Source organism: Triticum urartu, chromosome 3 (assembly GCF_003073215.2).
Source record: "Triticum urartu cultivar G1812 chromosome 3, Tu2.1, whole genome shotgun sequence".
NCBI lineage: Eukaryota > Viridiplantae > Streptophyta > Magnoliopsida > Poales > Poaceae > Triticum > Triticum urartu.
Genome location: NC_053024.1, coordinates 487,566,874 through 487,583,505, shown reverse-complemented (window position 1 = coordinate 487,583,505; position 16,632 = coordinate 487,566,874). Strand labels below are relative to the sequence as shown.

At 48.1% G+C, this 16,632-nt stretch overlaps 1 pseudogene; it reads right to left on the bottom strand.

Annotated features, from left to right (window-relative positions):
- Window positions 1-11,349: 11,349 nt before the first annotated feature.
- On the bottom strand, window positions 11,350-13,520 carry LOC125548537 (annotated as a pseudogene).
- Between the last annotated feature and the right edge of the window lie 3,112 nt (window positions 13,521-16,632).

Genomic DNA, 16,632 nt, shown 5'->3' with positions numbered 1-16,632 from the left:
ATATCATGATAAATGTTTATTATTCATGCTAGAATTGTATTAACTGGAAACATGATACATGTGTGAATACATAGACAAACTTAGTGTCACTATTATGCCTCTACTTGACTAGCTCGTTAATCAAAGATGGTTATGTTTCCTGACCATGAACAAAGTGTTGTTATTTGATTAACGAGGTCACATCATTAGTTGAATGATCTGGTTGACATGACCCATTCCATTAGCTTAGCACCCGATCGTTTAGTATGTTGCTATTGCTTTCTTCATGACTTATACATGTTCCTATAACTATGAGATTATGCAACTCCCGTTTGCCGGAGGAACACTTTGGGTGCTACCAAACGTCACAACGTAACTGGGTGATTATAAAGGAGCATTACAGGATTCTTGCCTGTGTTACAAGGTGTGAAATTGAGTAAGACTCAATGCCCGACCACTGCAGAAGATAGAGAGAATATGAAAGATGTTCCCTATGCATCAGCAATAGGATCTATCATGTATGCAATGCTGTGTACCAGACCCGATGTGTGCCTTGCTATAAGTCTAGTAGGGAGGTACCAAAGTAATCCAGGAGTGGATCACTGGACAGCGGTCAAGAACATCCTAAAATACCTGAAAAGGACTAAGGATATGCTTCTCGTATATGGAGGTGACAAAGAGCTCGTCGTAAATGGTTACATTGATGCAAGCTTTGACACTGATCCGGACGATTCTAAATCGCAAACCGGATACGTGTTTACATTAAACGATGGAGCTGTCAGTTGGTGCAGTTCTAAACAAAGCGTCGTAGCGGGATCTACATGTGAAGCGGAGTACATAGCTGCTTCGGAAGCAGCGAACGAGGGAGTCTGGATGAAGGAGTTCATATCCGATCTAGGTGTCATACCTAGTGCATCGGGTCCAATGAAAATCTTTTGTGATTATACTGGTGCAATTGCCTTGGCAAAGGAATCCAGATTTCACAAAGAACCAAGCACATCAAGAGACGCTTCAATTCCATCAGGGATCTAGTCCAGGTGGGAGACATAGAGATTTGCAAGATACATACGGATCTGAATATTGCAGACCCGTTGACTAAGCCTCTTCCACGAGCAAAACATGATCAGCACCAAGGCTCCATGGGTGTTAGAATCATTACTGTGTAATCTAGATTATTGACTCTAGTGCAAGTGGGAGACTGAAGGAAATATGCCCTAGAGGCAATAATAAAGTTATTATTTATTTCCTTATATCATGATAAATGTTTATTATTCATGCTAGAATTGTATTAACTGGAAACATGATACATATGTGAATACATAGACAAACTTAGTGTCACTAGTATGCCTCTACTTGACTAGCTCGTTAATCAAAGATGGTTATGTTTCCTGACCATGAACAAAGTGTTGTTATTTGATTAACGAGGTCACATCATTAGTTGAATGATCTGGTTGACATGACCCATTCCATTAGCTTAGCACCCGATCGTTTAGTATGTTGCTATTGCTTTCTTCATGACTTATACATGTTCCTATAACTATGAGATTATGCAACTCCCGTTTGCCGGAGGAACACTTTGGGTGCTACCAAACGTCACAACGTAACTGGGTGATTATAAAGGAGCATTACAGGTGTCTCCAAAGGTAGATGTTGGGTTGGCGTATTTCGAGATTATGATTTGTCACTCCGATTGTCGGAGAGGTATCTCTGGGCCTTCTCGGTAATGCACATCACATAAGCCTTGCAAGCATTGCAACTAATAAGTTAGTTGCGAGATGATGTATTACGGAACGAGTAAAGAGACTTGCCGGTAACGAGATTGAACTAGGTATTGGATACCGACGATCGAATCTCGGGCAAGTAACATACCGATGACAAAAGGAACGACGTATGTTGTTATGCGGTCTGACCGATAAAGATCTTCGTAGAATATGTAGGAGCCAATATGGGCATCCAGGTCCCGCTATTGGTTATTGACCGGAGACGTGTCTCGGTCATGTCTACATTGTTCTCGAACCCGTAGGGTCCGCACGCTTAAGGTTACGATGACAGTTATATTATGAGTTTATGCATTTTGATGTACCGAAGGTTGTTCGGAGTCCCGGATGTGATCACGGACATGACGAGGAGTCTCGAAATGGTCGAGACATAAAGATTGATATATTGGAAGCCTATGTTTGGATATCGGAAGTGTTCCGGGTGAAATCGGGATTTTACCGGAGTACCGGGAGGTTACCGGAACCCCCCGGGAGGTATATGGGCCTTTATGGGCCTTAGTGGAAAAGAGAAGGGGCTGCCCAAAGGTGGGCTGCGCGCCACCCTCCCTCCCCTAGTCCTATTAGGACTAGGAGAGGTGGCCGGCCCCCCTCTCTCTTTTCCCCCTCCGCGAATCCTATTCCAATTAGGATTGGGGGGGGGGGAATCCTACTCCCAGAGGGAGTAGGACTCTTCTGGCGCGCCAAGCCTGGCCGGCCAGCCTCCCCCCTCTAGTCCTTTATATACTGAGGCAGAGGCACCCCAGAGACACACAAGTTGATCCACGTGATCTATTCCTTAGCCGTGTGCGGTGCCCCCAGCCACCATAGTCCTCGATAATACTGTAGCGGAGTTTAGGCGAAACCCTGCTGCTGTAGTACATCAAGATCATCACCACGCCGTCGTGCTGACGGAACTCTTCCCCGACACTTTGCTGGATCGGAGTCCGGGGATCGTCATTGAGCTGAACGTGTGCTCGAACTTGGAGGTGCCGTAGTTTCGGTGCTTGATCGGTCGGATCGGGAAGACGTACGACTACTTCCTCTACGTTGCGTCAATGCTTCCGCAGTCGGTCTGCGTGGGTACGTAGACAACACTCTCCCCTCTCGTTGCTATGCATCACATGATCTTGCATGTGCGTAGGAAATTTTTGAAATTACTACGAAACCCAACACTTGGCGCCTCCCTCTCCCTCCGTAACACCTCTCCTCCCCGCTTGCGCTTGGCGAAGCCCTGCCAGGATCCTGCTGCATCCACCACCACGTCGTCGTGCTGCTGGATCTTCATCAACCTCTCCTTCCCCCTTGCTAGATCAAGTTGGAGGAGACGTCTTCCCAACCGTACGTGTGTTGAACGCGGAGGTGCCGTCCGTTCGACACTAGGTCATCGGTGATTTGGATCACGTCGAGTACGACTCCATCAACCCCGTTCTCTTGAACGCTTCCGCGCGCGATCTACAAGGGTATGTAGATGCACTCCTCTCTCCCTCGTTGCTAGATGACTCCATAGATTGATCTTGGTGATGCGTAGAATTTTTTTAAAAATTCTGCTACGTTCCCCAATAGTGATATCAGAGCTAGGTCTATGCGTAGTTTCTATGCACGAGTAGAACACAAAGCAGTTGTGGGCGTCAATATTGTCAATTATCTTGCCGTTACTAGTCTTATCTTGATTCGGCGACATTGTGGGATGAAGCGGCCCGGACCGACCTTCCACGTACGCTTACGTGAGACTGATTCCACCGATTGACATGCACTAGTTGCATAAGGTGGCTGGCGGGTGTCTGTCTCTCCCACTTTAGTCGGATCGGATTTGATGAAAAGGGTCCTTATGAAGGGTAAATAGAAATTGGCATATCACGTTGTGGTTTTGGCGTAGGTAAGAAACGTTCTTGCTAGAAATCTATAGCAGCCACGTAAAAACTTGCAACAACAATTAGAGGACGTCTAACTTGTTTTTGCAGCATGTGCCATGTGATGTGATATGGCCAAAAGGATGTGATGAATGATATATATGATGTATGAGATTGATCATGTTCTTGTAATAGGAATCACGACTTGCATGTCGATGAGTATGACAACCGGCACGAGCCATAGGAGTTGTCTTTATTTATTTATGACCTGCGTGTCAACATAAACATCATGTAGTTACTTTACTTTATTGCTAAAGCGTTAGCCATAGTAGTAGAAGTAATAGATGACGAGACAACTTCAAGAAGACATGATGATGGAGATCATGATGATGGAGATCATGGTGTCATGCCGGTGACAACGATGATCATGGAGCCCCGAAGATGGAGATCAAAAGGAGCAAATGATATTGGCCATATCATGTCACTATTTGATTGCATGTGATGTTTATCATGTTTTACATCTTATTTGCTTAGAACGACGGTAGCTTAAATAAGATGATCCCTTGTAATAATTTCAAGAAAGTGTTCCCCCTAACTGTGCACCGTTGCGAAGGTTCGTTGTTTCGAAGCACCACGTGATGATCGAGTGTGATAGATTCTAACGTTCGAATACAACGGGTGTAAGCCAGGTTTACACACGCAATACACTTAGGTTGACTTGACGAGCCTAGCATGTACATACATGGCCTCGGAACACAGAAGACCGAAAGGTCGATCATGAGTCGTATAGAAGATACGATCAACATGAAGATGTTCACCGATGTTGACTAGTCCGTCTCACGTGATGATCGGACACGACCTAGTTAACTCGGATCATGTTTCACTTAGATGACTGGAGGGATGTCTATCTGAGTGGGAGTTCATTGAATAATTTGATTAGATGAACTTAATTATCATGAACTTAGTCTAAAATCTTTAAAATATGTCTTGTAGATCAAATGGCCCACGTTGTCCTCAACTTCAACGCGTTCCTAGAGAATACCAAGCTGAAAGACGATGGCAGCAACTATACGGACTGGGTCCGGAACCTGAGGATCATCCTCATAGCAGCCAAGAAAGATTATGTCCTAGAAGCACCGCTAGGTAACGCACCTGTCCCAGAGAACCAAGACGTTATGAACGCTTGGCAGTCACGTGCTGATGATTACTCCCTCATTCAGTGAGGCATGCTTTACAGCTTAAAACCGGGGTTCCAAAAGCGTTTTGAGAGACACGGAGCATATGAGATGTTCGAAGAGCTGAAAATGGTTTTCCAAGCTCATGCCCGGGTCGAGAGATATGAAGTCTCCGACAAGTTCTTCAGCTGTAAGATGGAGGAAAATAGTTCTGTCAATGAGCACATACTCAAAATGTCTGGGTTACATAACCGCTTGACTCAGCTGGGAGTTAATCTCCCGGATGACGCGGTCATTGACAAAATTCTTCAGTCGCTTCCACCGAGCTACAAGAGCTTTGTGATGAACTTCAATATGCAGGGGATGGAAAAGACCATTCCTGAGGTATATTCAATGCTGAAATCAGCGGAGGTGGAAATCAAAAAGGAACATCAAGTGTTGATGGTGAATAAAACCACTAAGTTCAAGAAAGGCAAGGGTAAAAAGAACTTCAAGAAGGATGGCAAGGGAGTTGCCGCGCCCGGTAAGCAAGCTGGCGGGAAGAAGCCAAAGAATGGACCCAAGCCCGAGACTGAGTGTTTTTATTGTAAGGGAAGTGGTCACTGGAAGCGGAACTGCCCCAAATACTTAGCGGACAAGAAGGCCGGCAACACTAAAGGTATATGTGATATACATGTAATTGATGTGTACCTTACCAGTACTCATAGTAGCTCCTGGGTATTTGATACCGGTGCGGTTGCTCACATTTGTAACTCAAAGCAGGAGCTGCGGAATAAACGGAGGCGGCGAAGGACGAGGTGACGATGCGCGTCGGGAATGGTTCCAAGGTCGATGTGATCGCCGTCGGCACGCTGCCTCGACATTTACCTACGGGATTAGTTTTAAACCTCAATAATTGTTATTTAGTGCCAGCTTTGAGCATGAACATTGTATCAGGATCTCGTTTAATTCGAGATGGCTACATTTAAATCCGAGAATAATGGTTGTTCTATTTATATGAGAGATATGTTTTATGGTCATGCTCCGTTGGTGAATGGTTTATTCTTAATGAATCTCGAGCGTAATGTTACACATATTCACAGTGTGAATACCAAAAAATGTAAGGTTGATAATGATAGTCCCACATACTTGTGGCACTGCCGCCTTGGTCACATAGGTGTCAAACGCATGAAGAAACTCCATGCAGATGGACTTTTAGAGTCTCTTGATTACGAATCATTTGACACGTGCGAATCATGCCTCATGGGTAAAATGACCAAGACTCCGTTCTCAGGAACAATGGAGCGAGCAACCAACTTATTGGAAATCATACATACTGATGTGTGCGGTCCAATGAGTGTTGAGGCTCGCGGTGGCTATCGTTATGTTCTCACCCTCACTGATGACTTGAGTAGATATGGGTATGTCTACTTAATGAAACACAAGTCTAAGACCTTTGAAAAGTTCAAGGAATTTCAGAGTGAGGTTGAGAATCAACGTGACAGGAAAATCAAGTTCTTGCGATCAGATCGTGGGGGAGAATACTTGAGTCACGAATTTGGCACACACTTAAGAAAATGTGGAATAGTTTCACAACTCATGCCGCCTGGAACACCTCAGCGTAATGGTGTGTCCGAACATCGTAATCGCACTCTATTAGATATGGTGCGATCTATGATGTCTCTTACCGATTTACCGCTGTCATTTTGGGGCTATGCTTTAGAGACTGCCGCATTCACTTTAAATAGGGCTCCGTCGAAATCCGTTGAGACGACACCGTATGAATTATGGTTTGGGAAGAAACCTAAGCTGTCGTTTCTAAAAGTTTGGGGATGCGATGCTTATGTCAAGAAACTTCAACCTGAAAAGCTCGAACCCAAATCGGAAAAATGCGTCTTCATAGGATACCCTAAAGAAACTATTGGGTATATCTTCTACCTCAGATCCAAAGGCAAGATCTTTGTTGCCAAGAATGGGTCCTTTCTAGAGAAAGAGTTTCTCTCGAAAGAAATAAGTGGGAGGAAAGTAGAACTTGATGAAGTATTACCTCTTGAACCGGTTAGTGGCGCAGCTCAAGAAAATGTTCCTGAGGTGCCTGCACCGACTAGAGAGGAAGTTGATGATGATGATCATGAAACTTCAGATCAAGTTGCTACTGAACTTCGTAGGTCCACAAGGACACATTCCGCACCAGAGTGGTACGGCAACCCTGTCTTGGAAATCATGTTGTTAGACAACGATGAACCTTCAAACTATGAAGAAGCGATGGCGGGCCCAGATTCCGACAAATGGCTGGAAGCCATGAAATTCGAGATAGGATCCATGTATGAAAACGAAGTATGGACTTTGACTGACTTGCCCGATGATCGACGAGCCATAGAAAATAAATGGATCTTTAAGAAGAAGACAGACGCGGATGGTAACGTAACCATCTATAAAGCTCGGCTTGTCGCTAAGGGTTATCGACAAGTTCAAGGGGTTGACTACGATGAGACTTTCTCACCCGTAGCGAAGCTGAAGTCCGTCCGAATCATGTTAGCAATTGCCGCATTCTATGATTATGAGATATGGCAAATGGACGTCAAAACGGCATTCCTTAATGGTTTCCTTAAGGAAGAATTGTATATGATGCAGCCGGAAGGTTTTGTCGATCCTAAGAATGCTGACAAGGTGTGCAAGCTCCAATGCTCGATTTATGGGCTGGTGCAAGCATCTCGAAGTTGGAACATTCGTTTTGATGAGATGATCAAAGCGTTTGGGTTTACGCAGACTTATGGAGAAGCCTGCATTTACAAGAAAGTGAGTGGGAGCTCTGTAGCATTTTTCATATTGTATGTGGATGACATACTGTTGATGGGAAATGATATAGAATTCTTGGAAAGCATAAAGGCCTACTTGAACAAATGTTTTTCAATGAAGGACCTTGGAGAAGCTGCTTATATATTAGGCATCAAGATCTATAGAGATAGATCGAGACGCCTCATTGGTCTTTCACAGAGTATGTACCTTGACAAGATATTGAAGAAGTTCAAAATGGATCAGTCAAAGAAGGGGTTCTTGCCTGTATTGCAAGGTACGAGATTGAGCACGGCTCAATGCGACCATGGCAGAAGATAGAGAAAAGATGAGTGTCGTCCCCTATGCCTCGGCCATAGGGTCTATCATGTATGCTATGCTGTGTACCAGACCTGATGTAAACCTTGCCGTAAGTTTGGTAGGAAGGTACCAAAGTAATCCCGGCATGGAACACTGGACAGCGGTCAAGAATATCCTGAAGTACCTGAAGAGGACTAAGGATATGTTTCTCGTTTATGGAGGTGACGAAGAGCTCGTCGTAAAGGGTTACATCGATGCTAGCTTCGACACAGATCTGGATGACTCTAAGTCACAAACCGGATACGTGTATATTTTGAATGGTGGGGCAGTAAGCTGGTGCAGTTGCAAGCAAAGCGTTGTGGCGGGATCTACATGTGAAGCGGAGTATATGGCAGCCTCGGAGGTAGCACAAGAAGCAGTCTGGGTGAAGGAGTTCATTACCGACCTAGGAGTCATACCCAATGCGTCGGGCCCGATGACTCTCTTCTGTGACAACACTGGAGCTATTGCCCTTGCCAAGGAGCCCAGGTTTCACAGGAAGACCAGGCATATCAAGCGTCGCTTCAACTCCATTCGTGAAAGCGTTCAAAATGGAGACATGGAGATTTGTAAAGTACATACGGACCTGAATGTGGTAGATCCGTTGACTAAACCTCTCCCTAGAGCAAAACTTGATCAACACCAGAACTGCATGGGTGTTCGATTCATCACAATGTAACTAGACTATTGACTCTAGTGCAAGTGAGAGACTGTTGGAAATATGCCCTAGAGGCAATAATAAAATGGTTATTATTATATTTCTTTGTTCATGATAATTGTCTACTGTTCATGTTATAATTGTGTTATCCGGAAATCGTAATACATGTGTGAATACATAGACCACAACACGTCCCTAGTGAGCCTCTAGTTGACTAGCCCGTTGATCAAAAGATAGTCATGGTTTCCTGACTATGGACATTGGATGTCATTGATAACGGGATCACATCATTAGGAGAATGATGTGATGGACAAGACCCAATCCTAAGCATAACTCAAAGATCGTGTAGTTCGTTTGCTGTAGCTTTTCCGAATGTCAAGTATTATTTCCTTAGACCATGAGATTGTGCAACTCCCGGATACCGTAGGAGTGCCTTGGGTGTGCCAAACGTCACAACGTAACTGGGTGACTATAAAGGTACACTACAGGTATCTCTGAAAGTATCTGTTGGGTTGGCACGAATCGAGACTGAGATTTGTCACTCCATATGACGGAGGGTATCTCTGGGCCCACTCGGTAATGCATCATCATAATGAGCTCAATGTGACTAAGTGGTTGATCACGGGATCATGCATTACAGCACGCGTAAAGTGACTTGCCGGTAACGAGATTGAACGAGGTATTGGGATACCGACGATCGAGTCTCGGGCAAGTAACGTACCGATTGAGAAAGGGAATTGTATACGGATTGATTGAATCCTCGACATCGTGGTTCATCCGATGAAATCATCAAGGAGCATGTGGGAGCCAACATGGGTATCCAGATCCCGCTGTTGGTTATTGACCGGAGAGTCGTCTCGGTCATGTCTGCATGTCTCCCGAACCCGTAGGGTCTACACACTTAAGGTTCGGTGACACCGGGGTTGTAGAGATATTAGTATGCAGTAACCCGAAAGTTGTTCGGAGTCCCGGATGAGATCCCGGACGTTACGAGGAGTTCCGGAATGGTCCGGAGGTAAAGATTTATATATAGGAAGTCCAATTTCGACCATCGGAAAGGTTTCAAGGGTCGCCGGTATTGTACCGGGACCACCGGAAGGGTCCCGGGGGTCCACCGGATGGGGTCACCTATCCCGGAGGGCCCCATGGGCTGAATTGGGAGGGGAACCAGCCCCTAGTGGGCTGGTGCACCCCCCCTTGGGCCTCCCCTGCGCCTAGGGTTGGGAAACCCTGGGGGTGGGGGCGCCCCCCACTTGGCTTGGGGGGGAAGCCACCCCTTGGCCGCCGCCCCCTTGGAGATTCATCTCCTAGGGCCGGCGCCCCCCAAGGCCCCTATATAAAGAGGGGGGAGGGAGGGCAGCCGCACCCCTTGCTCTTGGCGCCTCCCTCTCCCTCCGTAACACCTCTCCTCCCCGCTTGCGCTTGGTGAAACCCTGCCAGGATCCTGCTGCATCCACCACCACGCCGTCGTGCTGCTGGATCTTTATCAACCTCTACTTCCACTTGCTGGATCAAGTTGGAGGAGACGTTTTCCCAACCGTACGTGTGTTGAACGCGGAGGTGCCGTCCGTTCGGCACTAGGTCATCGGTGATTTGGATCACGTCGAGTACGACTTCATCAACCCCGTTCTCTTGAACGCTTTCGCGCGCGATCTACAAGGGTATGTAGATGCACTCCTCTCTCCCTCGTTGCTAGATGACTCCATAGATTGATCTTGGTGATGCGTAGAAAAATTTTAAAATCCTGCTACGTTCCCCAACAGAAGAGGAGGCGCCAAACCTCCTGGGCAACCATTGCCCGTCGCGTCGGCGGTGGGCCGTGGCCGTGGCGGCCGCCCTCGCCGGGGGGTACGCCAACAGCGGGTCGTTGCTGCCCTCGAGGTTCGTCGGAACGCCCTAGAGGGTGCGGCCGGGGACACCCCACCACAGGTGGCGTCCTCGCTGTTCTTCAGGCCGGCCACCACCGACGCGCAGTTGGTGGACACCATCCTCTGCTGCTGCAGGCACTGGAAGTACGCCATCCACACCGCTATGTTGTCGACGGCGTACTCGGGGAGGACGAGCTGGGCATCAGTGAGGGAGGCGCGCACGATGACGACCTCGTCGGCGAAGTAGCCCGGTTTCGCCACGGCATCGGGCAACGGGGGAATGGGCACTCCCCCGTTGCTGAGTCTCCACCCCGTTGGCCCGGCGCGCATGTCCAGCGGCGCCGGGATGTTCGCCTGGAACAGGAGCCAAGACTCCTGTTCACGGAGGCTGCGGCCTCATCTCCGGGGAATCGCTCGGCCATCGGGAGAGGGAGGGAGGGAGAGGGAGGGCTCGACGGCGGCGCTCGAGAGAGGGAGGGCTCGACGACGGCTCTCGAGAGAGGTAGAGGGCAGGCTAGGGCTGGTGTGGCTGGTGTGGCCAGAGACGAGGGAGGTCACCGGCTTATATAGCGGCGCCACCCCATGTGTACGCGTGCGAGGGAGGGGAGGCGTCGGCGCGCCGTCCCATGATGCGCCGCCCGTGAGGAATCAATGGTAATGCTGACGGGCGGTAGCCTTGCCATTGATTCCCCGCAGGAAACCGAGGCGTTCGGGGAAGACGACGCACGGTGTCGCTGACGCGGCGGTCCCGCGGCTTTTTGGCGCCAAAACCGCTTGTCCCGGCGCCTCCCAGCGCGCCGGGTTCGGCCTGGATCCGCCGGTGCTAAATTCGGCCAGGCCGGCGAAAATCGGGCTCCTGGGGCGTGACTGGGCCGATTTTTCAGTGTCGGCACAAAAAAATCGCCTGGGAAGGCTTTTCTGGGGACGTGGCTGGAGATGCTCTTATCGTGCGGGGAAGAGTGGGATCACAGGAGGGGAGCAGAGGATATCGAATGAGGTGGTCGAACCATCACGACGTTTCATCCCCTTTAATAGCAGACAAGTTAAGACGAGCGGCAGTAAGATGAGCATTACGCATGACCCTGCTCTCCTACAATTGTATGCTTCGCTGACTTCTTAAGCCCTTCCAAATCGTCTAGGAACTTTCTGGCGCTGGAAACCTGGTCGTCGAGCACCTGCTGAATCATCAGTTCCACGGTAGAGAGCGCATCGTCCACCTTCTTCCTCTCAACCTCAATTGCACGGCGCATCTGGTACAAGTATTCTTCGAGCAGATTCTTTGCTTCCGCCCTCTCCCTCTTCTCCGCGTCTTCTGCCATGTACTCCGCTGCCTCCTCGGCCATCCTCGCGATCTCCTCGCTGCTTAGCTGCCCTTTGTCCATGAACCTCATCTGGTGCCTACGCTTGGTCGCCTTGTCTGTCGCATACACTGTCAGGACGCCGTCGGCATCGATGTCGAAGCACACTGAAATCTGGCGCTTGGCTCCGGTGTGCGCTCCATCACCATGATGGACAACCGAAAGCTTGAGCTCTCCGAGCAACCTGTTCTTCCTTGCAGTGGCGTTCTCCCCTTGAAACACCGAGATAACGACACTTCTCTTCTGATGGGGCTGGAGGGAAACGATCTGCTCCCTCCTGATAGGAATGGTGGTGTTCTTTGGGACGATCACGGTCATGATGCCATCTCCGGACGCTTCCACGCCGAGCGAGTGCGGCGTGGCGTCCAGCAGGAACAGGTCCAGCAAGTCACCGGCGGGCACGCGGCTGGCCATGGCGCTCAGGATGGCAGCTCCACGGGCCACCGCCTCCTCGGGAATGATGTCTGGGCAGAACTCTTTCCCGTCGAACAAGTCCTGAAGCATACGCCGCACGCGGGGGATTCGAGTGGACCCGCCGACGAGGAAGACGTCGTGCACATCGCTCCTCCGGATCTTTGCGTCGCTGAGGCACTTTTTGATGGGGTCCAAGCACTTGCAGAACAGGTCTAAGTTGAGGTCCTCGAACTGATCGCGGGTGATGGCCGTGCGGAAGTCGATGCCGTCGAGCAAACAGTCGATCTCGATGGCAGCCCAGGTCGCCGACGAGAGCGTCCTCTTCGCGTGCTCGCAGGCTGTTCTCAGCCTCACCAGAGCCCTCGCGTTGCCACTGACATCTTTTTTGTACTCTGTCTTGAACTGGTCGACCAAGTACTCCACCATGCGGCTGTCGAAATCCTCACCGCCGAGTTGGGGCTCACCGGCGGTTCCAGGACCGTGATCTTGCTCGCCGCAACCGCGAGGAGCGCCACGCTGGTGGTACCACCTCCAAGGTCGAAGACGAGCACGTTTTTCGCCTCCGTGCTTTCGTGGAGGCCGTAGGCGATGGCCGCGGCCACGGGCTCGTGGACGACGCCGATGACGTTCAGCCCCGCGACGGCGAAGGCGTCCTTGGTTGCGCGGCGCTGCAGGATGTCGAACGACACGGGGGCCGTGACCACGGCGTCCGTGACGGGGGCGCCGAGGTAGGCCTCGGCGTCCCCCTTCATCTTCGCGACGAGCATCGAGCCGATCTCCTCAGCGGCAACTAGCTTCGGCTTGCGCTTGTAGCTCGCCGCGATCATTGGCTTGTCGCGGCGGCCGGCGATGACCTTGAACGGCCACAGCCTCGTGTCGGCCTGCACGGACGCGTCGCCGAATCTCCTTCCCATCAATCGCTTGGTACCTAGCACACAGAACCGGTTAGCCATTCGAGAAGCCGAGACAATGTTCAAAACAGAAAAAGAGATCGTGTGCACTCACCGAAGATGGTGTTGGCGGGGTTCCGGGCGGCCTGGTTCTTGGCCGCGTCACCGACGAGCCTCTCCGTGTCGGTAAACGCGACGAATGACGGCGTTGTCCGGCCGCCGTGTTCGTTGGTTACCATCTCCACGCGGCCCTGCCGGCACACGCCGACGCACGACCACGCCGTCCCGAGGTCGATGCCCATCACGGCGCTGCCCAGGTCATCACCGGTCTCCGTCATCGCAAATGAAGGGAGCTGAAGAGATACACTTGCCGACGAGAGGCAACGCCAAACAACTGATGAGACTAATTTAATACTGATGGGAGCTCTGGGAAGATAAACCGAAAAGGTTGCACTACTCCACGAAGAGACGGCGCATCTATCTCTACAAAGCTCGTAATATCCGTAATAAAAGCACCGTGTGCATTCGTTTTTTTGATCACGTAGCTCAATCACGGAAAACGATTGGAATCAAAACAGAGCTATCGTGACCCTTAAAAAAAAGCAGAGCTATCGTGGGCCATGTAGGGGTGATTCCAGCTCTTCAGGTCACGCCAGGCTGGTCACACTTGGAAGTAGTAACTTATATCAGCGTTATGCATATGACATTAGTCTAAATTATTATTTTTATGCAAAATAATATAGTAGTACTACATCCATCCTGGTTTATTGGTCTCCTTTATATTTTGTATCAAAGTTAGACCATAAATTTAACTATTAAAATGTAATTATATGTCATAAAAAATTATATAGTTGGATTTGTCTTCAAACATAGTTTCCAATGATATTATTTTTGCTATATATAACTTATAGTTATTAATTAAAATAAAGGTCAAAATATGACCCTAAATAAGAGGGAGGCTAATAAACCAGGACGGATGTAGTAGTATCATAGGTGGCTTCATTTATTAGCTTGTAGACTCATTTTATTTTGGGAAACGCTATGTTACAGTAAGATACTAACTCCGTCATGATTTATAAGTTCCCTTTGCATTTTGTGCCTAATTTTGACTATAGATTTAACTAACAAAATATTAATGCATCATCGAAAATTGTATCGCCGGATTCGTATTTGAACATAGTTTTCAATTATATTATTTTTTTGTGACATGCATTAATATTTTATTAGTTAAATTTCAGGTCAAACTTTGGCACAAAATACAAAGGGGACTAATAAACCATGACGGAGGTAGTATTACGTTACAACTTTTCACTAACTACTGACCACATAAGCAAAAATTTCTTGAAATGCGATGTATTACTAGCTAAGTTACTCCCACTATGACTAGCCAGCTTTAGAAAAGCACCGGGAACACGGGGAAATGGATCCAAGCTTGTACAAACCTCATGTGCACTAGTATTCAAAAGATTCCATGATTGGGATTAAGCACGATAAATAGACATTGGACACTATGAGTAACATCACATTATGGGATTAAACATAAATTTGCCACTTATGTTTTTTAAGAGTACACAATCACATAGTCTTATGCACAAATCTCAAACACATTGCCACTTCTCCTTTGTTCTAGACTCCTCTATGCAATAATTCTTCCACAATCTTTTTCATCTATATTGAACTACCATTTTTCATTTGGTTCAAGGCCACGGCAGTACTCCCTCTGAAAAAAATGATCTTTTAGATCATCGCTTTAGTGATCTAAACAATCTTACATTTTTTTATGGAGGGAGTACCTTTTAAAAGTATGTTGTTTTCATATTTTCAATACCATGCTATCTCTGAATATTTTATAGCTATAATCTGATTGCGACTATGATGGTGTGCGCAAATTAATCTATGTTTTGTGACTTAGAATTTTCACATTTGCATTTTATAATGTGTTCTGGCAATATTTGGGTGTACTTTGGTTATCCAGTCTTTTACGTGTGATGCAAGTATAACTTGCTACTCCCTGTGTCAGTGACCTAAAACATCCTACATTAGCTTCAGAGGGAGTAGTTGGCAATCATATGAAAACATAATAGTTGACCAAGTTATCTTAGTAATGCTTAATTATTTTGTTTCTTAGTTGAGAGATATTGGTGTTGGGAACGTTGCATGAAAAACAATTTTTTTCTACAAATTCACCCAAGATCAATCTAGGAGATGCTAGCAACGAGTGGAAGTGTGTCTACATACCCTTATAGACCGAAAGCGGAAACTTTCAACGAACATGGTTAATGTAGTCATACTCTTCACAACCCAATCCGATCGAGCGCCGCACGAACGCCACCTCTAAGTTATGCACACGTACGACTCGGTGATGTCTCCTACTTAATCCAACAAGCGAGGGGGGGGAGGTAGATGGGATCTAGGCCAGCAGGACGGCGTGGTGGTGGTTATGGTGGAGCTCCGACAGGGCATCGCCAAGCGCTAGCGGAGGAGGAGATGTAGGAAAAGAGGGAGGGTGGCGGCCAAGGCTTCGAGTGGTGGCGCCCAACCCCTCCTTCTCTTTATATAGGGGGTGAGGGGTGCAGCCATGTTGGCCACCCTCCAAGCCAGGGCGACGCCCCCCTCCCCGTCGGTGCTAAAACCAACATATCTCGGGTAGGGGTCCCAAACTTGATGGTCAGAGCTAGATGGTAACAGGGAGAGTAGGAACACGATGTTTTACCCAGGTTCAGGCCTCTCTTGATGAGGTAAAACCCTACGTCCTCCTTCTTATAGATTGATTGTAATGGGGTAAAGTACAAATTGATCTACCTCGAGATCGTATGAGTTTATCTAAGCTCTAAACCTTGCGAATGTGAATACATGTCCTATGGACTAAACCCCACGGCTTATATAGATGCTGGGGGTGCCTAGGGTTTACACATGGTCGGTTACAATGTAGGGATAAACATGCCAACTATTCAAAATACGCTTGAAGTGTACGCCAAGCCTCCAGGAGATCTTCGTATTGATTACATTGAAGGCCAGTGCCAATATGGCCATGTCAACAATCTTCAATGGGTCATCGGCCCGACCCATCACTGGCGGGCCAACGTGGCAAACGCCCCCTGATCCAAGACATCAACTGTAGCCCATGAACTAGTCTTCAAGCCCAGGATGTTGGGTATCTTCTTCCAGATGACTTTATGAGCTTGAGCCTTCGGCTTCGTAGGCGAGTTCCATCCTCCTTGTCGGCTTTCGATTCCGAGGTCATGCTCGGCTCTGATGTCTTCTTGGCTTCCCTAATCGTCACCATGTGTCTTGGTGACCATCAAATAGAGGGGGGATCTTTTGACGAGTCCTTTTAGGTATAGTAATTTCACAAAACATGGTATTCCTACCTACTTAGCCATGAAAGAAGGGCCCACCAGATCCAAAACCGGACCCGATAGCTTAATGGCAACCCGTTACGGTCGATGCCACATGTCGGTCACCCTTGACGAAAGCACTTCTATGACGCGTGATTTATCGTCATGGAAGTGGACACTTCCGTGATGATAATTTTGGTAATGTCATGGAACACTTCTATGACATCACAG